Consider the following 10889-nt stretch of genomic DNA (forward strand, 5'->3'; position numbering starts at 1 on the left):
ATGACCGACCTAAGATAATCTTGGCAGCCATATTCTAGGCTAACTGAAGCCTATATAGTTGTTTTGCTATTATATAGAGAGCATTACAATACAGATAATACCAAAGAGACTACCACCTTTTTAAGCACATCTATTTATTTATTTATTTATTTTTATTTAAATCTTTTCTATATCATCGTTAAGAAGGGTACCGTCACAACGGTTTACAGTAAGGCACATAAAATAATGATGTTGAAATATATTAATTTACACAGGTGCCATAATGGTTCGGTACATAGTTTTTAAACAATAATAATTGGTAGGGATGTGAATCGTTTTTTGACGATTTAAAATATCATCCGATATATTTTAAATCGTCAAAAATCGTTAGAAGCGCGATACAATAGGAATTCCCCCGATTTATCGTCAAAAATCGTAAATCGGGGGAAGGGGGAGGGGAAGGGGGAGGGCAGAAAAACCGGCACACTAAAACAACCCTAAAACCCACCCCGACCCTTTAAAATAAATCCCCCACCCTCCCGAACCCCCCCAAAATGCCTTAAATTACCTGGGGTCCAGAGCGGGGGTCCCGGTGTGATCTTTTACTCTCGGGCCTGCGGTGCGTTGTAGTAATGGCGCCGGCGCCATTTTGTTTTTTGTCCCCCGATGTCAGGAGCGTAGGAGATCGCTTCCGGACCCCCGCTGAACCCCCAGGGACTTTTGGCCAGCTTGGGGGGGCCTCCTTACCCCCAGAAGACTTGCCAAAAGTCCAGCGGGAGTCCGGGAGCGACCTCCTGCACTCGAATCGTTTTGTACGGCAAAACGACTTCAGGAGTGTAGGAGATCGCTCCCGGACCCCCGCTGGACCTCCAGGGACTTTTGGCCAGCTTGGGGGGTCCTCCTGACCCCCACAAGACTTGCCAAAAGTCCAGCGGATGTCCGGAACGACCTCCTGCAGTCGAATCGTGTTGCCATACGGCCGGCGCCATTTTGCGCAAAATGGTGCCGGCCGTACGGCAAAACATCCCTAAAACCCACCCCGACCCTTTAAAATAAATCCCCCACCCTCCCGAACCCCCCCAAAATGTCTTAAATTACCTGGGGTCCAGAGTGGGGGTCCCGGTGTGATCTTTTACTCTGGGGCCTGCGGTGCATTGTAGAAATGGTGCCGGCGCTACCTTTGCCCTGTCATCAGGACAAAGGTAGCACCGGCGCCATTTTGTTTTTTGTCCCCCGACGTCAGGAGAGTAGGAGATCGCTCCCGGACCTCCGCTAGACCCCCAGGGACTTTTGGCCAGCTTGGGGGGGGCCTTCTGACCCCCACAAGACTTGCCAAAAGTCCAGTGGGGGTCCGGGAGCGACCTCCTGCACTCAAATCGTTTTGCCGTACGGCCGGCGCCATTTTGCGCAAAATGGCGCCGGCCGTACGGCAACACGATTCGACTGCAGGAGGTCGTTCCCGGACCCCCGCTGGACCCCCAGGGACTTTTGGCCAGCTTGGGGGGCCTCCTGACCCCCACAAGACTTGCCAAAAGTCCGTATGGCCGGCGCCATTTTGTACGGCAAAACGATTCGAGTGCAGGAGGTCGCTCCCGGACCTCCGCTGGACTTTTGGCAAGTCTTGTGGGGGTCAGGAGGCCCCCCCAAGCTGGCCAAAAGTCCCTGGGGGTCCAGCGGGGGTCCGGGAGCGATCTCCTACGCTCCTGACATCGGGGGACAAAAACAAAATGGCGCCGGCGCTACCTTTGCCCGGTAGCGCCGGCGCCATTTCTACAACGCAGTGCAGGCCCGAGAGTAAAAGATTACACCGGGACCCCCGCTCTGGACCCCAGGTAATTTAAGGCATTTTGGGGGGTTCGGGAGTGTGGGGGATTTATTTTAAAGGGTCGGGGTGGGTTTTAGGGTTGTTTTAGTGTGCCGGTTTTTCCGCCCTCCCCCTTCCCCTCCCCCTTCCCCCGATTTACGATTTTTGACGATAAATCGGGGGAATTCCTATTGTATCGCACTTCTAACGATTTTTGACGATTTAAAATATATCGGACGATATTTTAAATCGTCAAAAAACGATTCACATCCCTAATGTGCATATGTATGTATGTATGTATGTATGTATATATAAAAGATATTAATAATTGAACCCCTTGTATTCCTGTTACAGGAATATAAAATGTTAAATTATTAATATCTCTTAGATTTAGATTGCATCTTTAGTGTTGGCCCTGTGATTTATAGGTTTGTTTAGTGATTAATATATTATATCTATATCTATCTATCTATATAGTACATTGCCTATTATTTGGCTCTTATCTCTTCTCTTTTAGTCTTATAGAAAGATAAAAATATAGAGATAGATAACTAGATGTAGATAGATGTTTTAAAGAATGTAGCAAATACTGCTATTTTAAGAGGCCCATAAAATGGGAGACAAGGCAAAAGTGCTTAAAGTATATGAACCTTACATTGGAAATACCACAGAATGAAGTAAGACAAAAGTGGATAATAAATTAAAATTCAGGTTCTATTTACAAATGGATTTTTCCCCATTCTTTTCTTATAGCAGAACTCCTTTAAAAGGTGCATACTAATATATTTCTGTTGTGGGAGAAAGAAGAACGAGACGAGGCCTATAACACTGCACTATTTTATTCTGATTCACTCTAATTAGACTTGCACTGACAACAAGTAAAAAAGAAAGTTTTGCATGGTTGCCTTGATTTTATACTCACTTCCTTTTTTTTCAAAGACACTCAATTAATGATATTCATTGCAGAGCTGCTTCTAAATTAGAACATGAACCTTAGAATTCTGGGTTTCTGTCTGAGATTCTGTTGTGTTTACCTTTGGCCCCAGCTCATCAACAACAGTATGATTTTTATTTTTTTATTTTTGCTTTATCTAAAATTTCTGTATGGTTCCATTTCCAAACTCTCCCCTGCCCCCCCCCCCCCCCCCCCAGCATTACTGCTAGCAAGGCTGAGAAGGGAATACTACAACTTTCTGTCCAGAAAGACATTCTGGCTGCATCCAAGATGATTCGCGCTCTGCCTTGACAGGAAAATTTGCAACATAATTAAAATGAAATGTTGTCGTCTGTGTTCCATGCTAAAAAATTGATGTATCGATATATAAAACCTTTTATGAATGTATGGTTGCACTATATAATTTATTGCCACCTACTTCCCAGGACCCTCTTAGTAATAGGATGTTCAGGAAAAGGGAGGGGAGAGTGAGGGGAAAGCAAGAAAATGGAATTGGAGGGCATTAAATGAAATGCATTCAGATGAAGTTCTTTGCTCTCTACATGCACTTTATGTCAAAAAAAAAAAAAAGTCTCCTGGTGCTTTCATCATTTACCAAGGCTGCCTGCAAAATGTAGCACATTTGTGGCACTTAGATTGCAGTTTGTCATGGTCAACAGGTCTTTATGATTAAGTCAGTGGTTCACAACCTTTGCCACTAAGTGAGTCACTTAAGTATTGATTCAAATCTAAAAATAAAAAGCGCTATATTTTAAATTGAAAATGTAAGCATTGGCTTCATTATAGTCTATGCAGTTGTAAAAATTCTAGGATAAAGATGAAAGGCACTCAGGTTACACAGATCACAAGTGCAACTTGAGTGTTCAGCTAATTAACATTGCCTGCTCTCATATGCATAATCAATAGCACTAAATGTGCTAGAACAACTATGGAAAAAAAAACAACCTGTAAATGTATATGTGACCTACCAGGTTCAATTATCCCACAAGAAACATTTATAATACAACAGAATTCTTTGCATGGGGGGGAGACGCGCCAGATTTCTGTTAGTGTAGGCTTGTGCACCACTTCACCAGGGCGTCTAATAGCGCTCACTACTGATATTCAGATTCAGTTCTGGAATTCCGTATTCCATACTTGTTTAGGTAAAGTGACCCCACATCAAAACTAAATTGCTATCCTCATCCCATCCCTCTTCCCAATTTGATTCTATTAAAGAGACAGCATTGTCATTTCAAAAGAAAATGGCAAAAAGTGAAAAAAAAAAAAATCTCCACTTCACTTAAGTTGTGGAAGCTAATTTTTACTATTTCAAAACCTCTGTTATACCTGTTGAAAGGGACTATTTCTCTCTGCTACTAAAAGAGCTGAAAACGGTCTCAGGCATCTCCATACAATTGTTTTAAGTCTGACTACCCAAAATTGTAATGTTCTTAATCTACCCAGTTTATCAGCAGATATGTTCGCAAATCATATTGAAAGAAAAGTTTCTTACTATTGATGAAATTTATGTAACCCTTAATGGGGGTTTTTATCCTAAGGGCACACAAACCTATTTTTTTTCTTTGGGACTGCTCTGGCTAGCAAATTTACTCCCATGCTTGACTCCTAATCCTGGGGGGATTCTTTTTATGGGGGTAAGCTCTCGCTTCTGGCCCAGATGATGGTGTCTTGCTACACAGTGGGGTAGATTTTAAAACCCCTGCGCGCTTAAATCCTCCCTGATTTACGCGGCAGGGCACTCGCGCGCCGGCACACCTATTTTGCATAAGCTGCCGGCACGCGCAAAGCCCCGGGACGCGCGTAAGTCCCGGGGCTTCATAAAAGGGGTGGGAGAGGGCGTGTCCGGGGCATGTCCAGGGGCGGGTCCGGGGGCAGGGGGCGGTCCGGGGCGGGTCCGGGGGCATTGCGACGGTTCGGGGGGTGAGCCCCCTAAATCCCCCCCTTGCCCAACAAAGGTAGGGGGGGGATTTAGGTAGGGCTGGGGGGTGGGGTAGATAGAGGAAGGGAGGGGAAGGTGGGGGGACGCGGAAGGAAAGTTCCCTCCGAGGCTGCTCCGATTTCAGAGCGGCCTCGGAGGGAATGGAGGCAGGCTGCGCGGCTGGTGTTTTGAAGATCTACCTCAGCGTGTTTAAATAATGTAGGTGCTTCCCATGAGGTGAGAGGCTATGATAAATAAGGCAGGACCAGGCTCTGGGTGTTAAAATAAAAGTTTGCTGATTGGTAATCATAAATTATGTCCATTAGTCCATAAGAGTGATGTTACATGTGACTGCTGGTACAAGTGTATCACTCTGTAGGTAGGTGTCCTTTTATTCAGGCATCTGTGTAGAGCCCCATGGTGATATTTACTGTGCAAAGCTCACCCAGCAGCTAATCGGGAATCCTATTGAAAGGGTCCCCAACTTTACAGCAAAAAGTGCTACCTTAGGTCAACTTCTCCTTGGACACCCAGATGGTTGGGGTTCTTTCTTCCTTAGGTGATATTTCTGGGGGCACTTGCTATGGGGAAACGTCAAGTGGGATCAGGCTATACCTCAGCACTGCAATCCCAGTGGGGAAGGCGGATCCAAAAACCTCCCCACACTGTTCAGGTCCAAAAAATACTTCTAAAGTTTAAACTAGATACATCTTCTGCCCTCACTGTCTCTTTCAGCAGGATCCATCACTGGTGCTTGCCCACCTAGGGTTTAGTGTAGGCTCACAAGTCTTTGGTCCTCTGGTGAGAGCCCTTTCGCCCCAAAAGGGTATCAGGTGTAAAAATCTATCTCTTCTGTAAATTAGTAGGAGAAGGACCCTCTGGTAGAGAGTGCACAATGAAGTGTCACTTCTAACTGAAACTGTATCTGTCCTCATCAGAGTGTAAAACTTAGACATCTCAAACCGATCTCCAAATTTTCCTATAATGGCTGGGCTAAATATTATTGAGGCATCCATCTAAGCCCTCCAAGTGGGAGGGCCTGAGGAGGATGAACGGCTCCTTATTAGTGTTTTCTATACAGGGAAAGTGACATCTGATATCCAACCTGGGGAGGTTGTCACACTTATGACCTGCATCCAAGACAGTCTGGATTTGGGAAAGATCATATCACAGATATGATCAGTGAAATCTGGCTGAAAGCTGATGGGAGTAGAGATACTTTTATTATATCATTAGACATTAGTGCAGCATTTCATACCATTAACCATGTCATTATTAAAATGACTTCATGATGTAGTGGCAAAGTTCTAAACTAATTCAAACCCTTTTTAACAAACTGGACAAGGCTAAAAACCTTTTAACATTCAGGTCATTTTCTTGAGGGGTAATACAAGGCTTGATTCTTGACCCCATATTTTTTAAACATATCTTGCCCCCTTGACAATTCTCATTCAAACTTATGGCATTATCTCCTATTTTCTTTGCTGATGACATACAGCTGTTGCCCTGTTCCAGTCCAACTATTCCGGATGACTTTTGTAGTTTGACCAATTGTTTAGCTATAGTTTCCACTTGACTTCTAGAACACAAATTGAAGCTCAGTCCTTCAAAATTCCAGAAGGAATTGCTCCCCATGTGCTCTTCCCTCAATTTCTGGGGTCATTTTTGTTCCTAAAGATATAATAACCAGCCTAGATGAGTAGCCCAGTGGTTAGAGCAGCAGGCAAGCCATAGTTCAAATCCCACATTCACTTTTTCTTCTGGTACAAACTAAGAATTGAATTCTCAAATGAGTTCCGTATATGAAAGTCGTTTATATCGTAGCAATTTTCAACAGCCCATTTATACACATAAAGTCTATTTATACACACAGTGAAATTTCAAAGGAGTCACGTGTGTAAAAGTAGCAATATTCAAAAGCCCATTTTTGTGAGTAAAACCCAGTTTTACGCACTTAAATTCTTTTGAAAAATGCCTCCACAGATTGTATGTCCTCTGGGCATAGAGAAATATCTACAGTACCTGAATATAATCCACTATGAAATGTCACAAAAGGCAGAATATAATAAAGATTTTACTATTATAAGTTGGACAGTAATTTTTAGGGATGTGAATCGTTTTTTAACGATTTAAAACAATCGTCAGATATATTTTAAATCGTCAAAAATCGTTAGAGCTGCGATACAATAACAATTCCCCTGATTTATCTTCAAAAAATCGTAAATCGGGGGAGGGGGGAGGGCAGGAAAACCGGTACCCTAAAACCCACCCCGACCCTTTAAAATAAATCCCCCACCCTCCCGAAGCCCCCCAAAATGTTTTAAATTACCTGGGGTCCAGTGGGGGAGTCCCGGCGTGATCTCCCACTCTCGGGCCATGGCTGCGTTAAAAGAAATGGCGCCAGTGGCCCTTTGCCCTTACCATATGACAGGGCAAAGGTAGCGCCGGTGCCATTTTGGTTCCTGTCACCCGACAGGTGACAGGAACAAAAACCATGACGATCAGATTTCCCTCCCCCCCAGCCAAAATCGATCATTAAGACGATCGATCACCCGATTCACATCCCTAGTAGTTTTACAATGTACTCACAAGTCTCGCATGTTGTCCATACTTTGTTCTATTTTTTTTTTACAGTCTCTTCGCCAAATGCATAACTGTAACATTTGGCCAGCTGCAGGATGGTCTCGCAACCAATCTCACTAACCGCTGCTGCACCCTGCCACTAATACTGTCTAACTGTTGCCATGCTCTTGTCCATCGGGCATCCCCTTAGGCACGTGTACGTACATCCTTTCTACATTTAAAAGTCCCGAAGATGGAAATGGCATGCAATGCCTTCTGATGATGTCACTCTCCACTACCCTTTTAAGTCACTGCCAGACTACCTCAGGAACAGGTCTTCCTGCAGTTGCAATGCATGTTGCTCATCCTTGCCTTCTTTTACTCCTGACCTATGCCTTGCCCTTGCCCCTGGTCTCTGCCTACTCTTGTTCCTGCCTTGCTTCTGTCTATGACTGGTTCTTCGCTCCTCGTCCTGACTCCACCTTGCCTCAGTTCATGACTTTTGTCTTGTCTTCTGCTTCTGCCTTCCCCTGCCTTGTCTCTCCACTTCTTCCTCTGGCTTGATCTCTTGTGCTTGACCTTGCCTGGATACCAACATTGATTGTTCTCTGTCTGCCCCAACCTGTGCCTGGTTACTGACGCTGCCTGATTTTCACCTGCCCTAGCTGTGCCTGGATACTGCCGCTGCTTGACGTCTGCCTACCTCAACCTTGCCAAGACACTGACACAGCCTGACCACTACTTGCCCTGACCCCTGGTCTGCTCCTGGATTTCGTCCATTCGTTCTCAGGGATCTAGCCTAAGCCTGCCAACCCCTAAACTGAAAGGCTTAACTTGCAGAGGAAGGGATTGGTTAGGTGAAGCCAGCCCTAGTCCCAGAGCATTAGGGATGTGAATCGGGCTTCGGACGATTGAAAATATCATACGATATTTTCAAAATCGTCAGAAATCGTGGGCTCCCCCAAAACTATAGGAAAACCCCACAAAATTGTTTGTGGGGTTTCTCTTATCGTTTTGGGGGAGGGCGGGAAAAATGGTACACAAAAATAACCCCTAAACCCACCCCGACCCTTTAAAACTAATCCCTTAGCTTCCCCCAACCTCCCGACCCCCCAAAAAACTTTTTACAGGTACCTAGTGGTCCAGTGGGGGTCCCGGGAGCGATCTCCCGCTCCCGGGCCGTTGGCTGCCACTAATCAAAATGGCACCGATGGCCCTTTGCCCTTACCATGTGACAGGGTATCCGTGCCCTTGGCCGGCCCCTGTCACATGGAGGGAGCACTGGATGGCCGGTGCGTTCTTTAAAAATGGCTTGAAGGTAATATACTCACACAGCGGTTCCACGTAGGAGATGGCACTAGAGCTGGAATGGAGGCAGGCCCTCGAGGAGCGAGTACCTGGTTCCAGGGAACAGCTCTGAGGTGAAGATGGTAGTACTCACTGGTGTTGAAGATAGCGAATCCTTCCAGGCAGAAGAGAAGGTAGGAGCAGGCAGCTAGTCAGGGAACATGGGCCCTCAAGGTGCGAGTACCGGTTTCCTGATAGCGACCTGAAAAGCAAGTGAGGCCCCCAAGAAGCGGGTACCCCGTTAGCGATAAGAGTCCAGTGGAAAATGGAGAAGCAGAGTAGCTGGGTACGGAGAGCGAATCCCATCCGTAAGATCCCCCTTGCTAACTCAAAGGCTAGCAAACATCATAGGCTTTAAATATCCGGGCAGTGTGATGTCATCACAGGGGGATCGCCTGAGGTTCTTGCCAAGTAGGAAATAAGAGTGAGGGCAGCGCGGAGCGCGCGCCCTAAGGTACCAGCGGAGCATGGTGGGAGGCAGCGCCCAAGCTGGTCCGGGGACACTGGAGAGGACGGCAAGCAGACGCCGCGGCATCCAGGCATCCATCCATAGTGAGAGGAGGTGCAAAAAGAGAAAGGTAGGTGGAGTGAAGCCATTGGGAAGGGACGGTTACAACAGTATCCCCCTTCAAAGGGCGGTCTCCTCAATGGGTACCAGGTTTTGGTTTCCAAGGATGCGAGAGATGAAACTGATGGAGCATCTCTTTGTCAAGGATATTAGCCAGAGGCTCCCAAGAATTTTCTTCAGGGCCAAAACCTTCCCAAGAGAGAAGGTATTCCCAGGTTTTGCCTTGTTTGTGGACATCAAGAATGGCTTCGATCTTGTATTCTAGGTCATCTTCTGCATTGATAGGAGATGGTTCCTGAGATTTGGAAGAGAATTCACTTATGATGAGTAGTTTCAGAAGTGAAACATGAAAAACGTTATGGATGTTCAATCCAGGTGGTAACTTCAGACTGTAGGTAATATTGCCAAGACGTTGGAAATGGTCCAACATAGCGAGGAACAAATCGAGAGGAGGGTAACTTCAGTCTAAAGTGCTTAGTGGATAGCCAGACTTTGTCACCAGGTTGAAAGACAGGCATTTTGGAATGATGAGCGTCATAAAACCTTTTGGCTCGATCACTCGCTTTGAGTAACATTGCTTTTGTCTGGGTCCATAATTGATGGATTTCTTCAGCAGTGGATTGAGCTGCTGGGGATGTCACTGAGAGCTTCAGTGGAAGTGGCGGGGATGGTGAATGTCCATATACCACATCAAATAGAGGTAGATTTTAAAAAAAAAGTGCGATCGCGTACTTTTGTTTGCGCAGCAGGCGCAAACAAAAGTACGCTGGATTTGATAAGATACGCGCATAGCTGCGCGTATCCTCTAAAATCCTGGATCAGCACGCGCAAGGCTGCCGATTTTGGGCAGCCTGCACGCGCCGAGCCGCACAGTCTGCCTCCGTTCCCTCCGAGGCCGCTCCGAAATCGGAGCGGCCTCGGAGGGAACTCTCTTTCGCCCTCCCCTCACCTTCCCCTCCCTTCCTCTAACTAACCCACCCCCCCGGCCCTATCTAAACCCCCCCCCCCCTTACCTTTGTCCCTAGATTTACACCTGCGAGAAGCAGACGTAAATCTACACCCGCCAGCAGACTGCTGGCACGCCGTCTTCCGACCTGGGGGCTGGTCCGGAGGCCTGGACCATGCCCCCGGGCCGGCGCCATGCCCCCGGTCCCGCCCCCGAAACGCCGCGCCCCGCCCCCGAAATGCCGCGCCCCACCCCCGAAACGCCACGTCATCCGGTCCCACCCCCCCTCGACACACCCCCGACACGCCCCCTTCGAAAAACCCCGGGACCTACGCACGTCCTGGGGCTCTGCGCGCGCCGGCGGCCTATGGAAAATAGGCGCACCGGCGCGCAAGGCCCTGCTCGCGTAAATCCGGGAGGATTTACGCGAGTAGGGCTTTTAAAATCTGCCCGATAGTGTTGATCCAGTTGATGTTGCGGATGAGAATTAATGGCGAATTCAGCCCATGGTAACAGTTTGGCCCAGTTATTCTGACGGCAACTCACATAGGCTCGAATGAACTGTTTCAGGGTCCTATTCATCCGTTCTGTTTGGCCATTAGATTGAGGATGATAGGCAGATGCATAATCTAGAGAGATTTCGAAGAGTTTGCACAGGGCCTTCCAGAATCTTGCCATGAACAGTGATCCTCGATCCGAGACTATGTGCTTCGGTAGGCCGTGGAGGCAAAAGATATGGACTATGAAGAGCTTCGCAAGTTCCGAGGCTGAGGGTAAGCCAGGTAGTGCCACGAAGTGGGCCATCTT

Source organism: Rhinatrema bivittatum, chromosome 7 (assembly GCF_901001135.1).
Source record: "Rhinatrema bivittatum chromosome 7, aRhiBiv1.1, whole genome shotgun sequence".
Taxonomy (NCBI): domain Eukaryota; kingdom Metazoa; phylum Chordata; class Amphibia; order Gymnophiona; family Rhinatrematidae; genus Rhinatrema; species Rhinatrema bivittatum.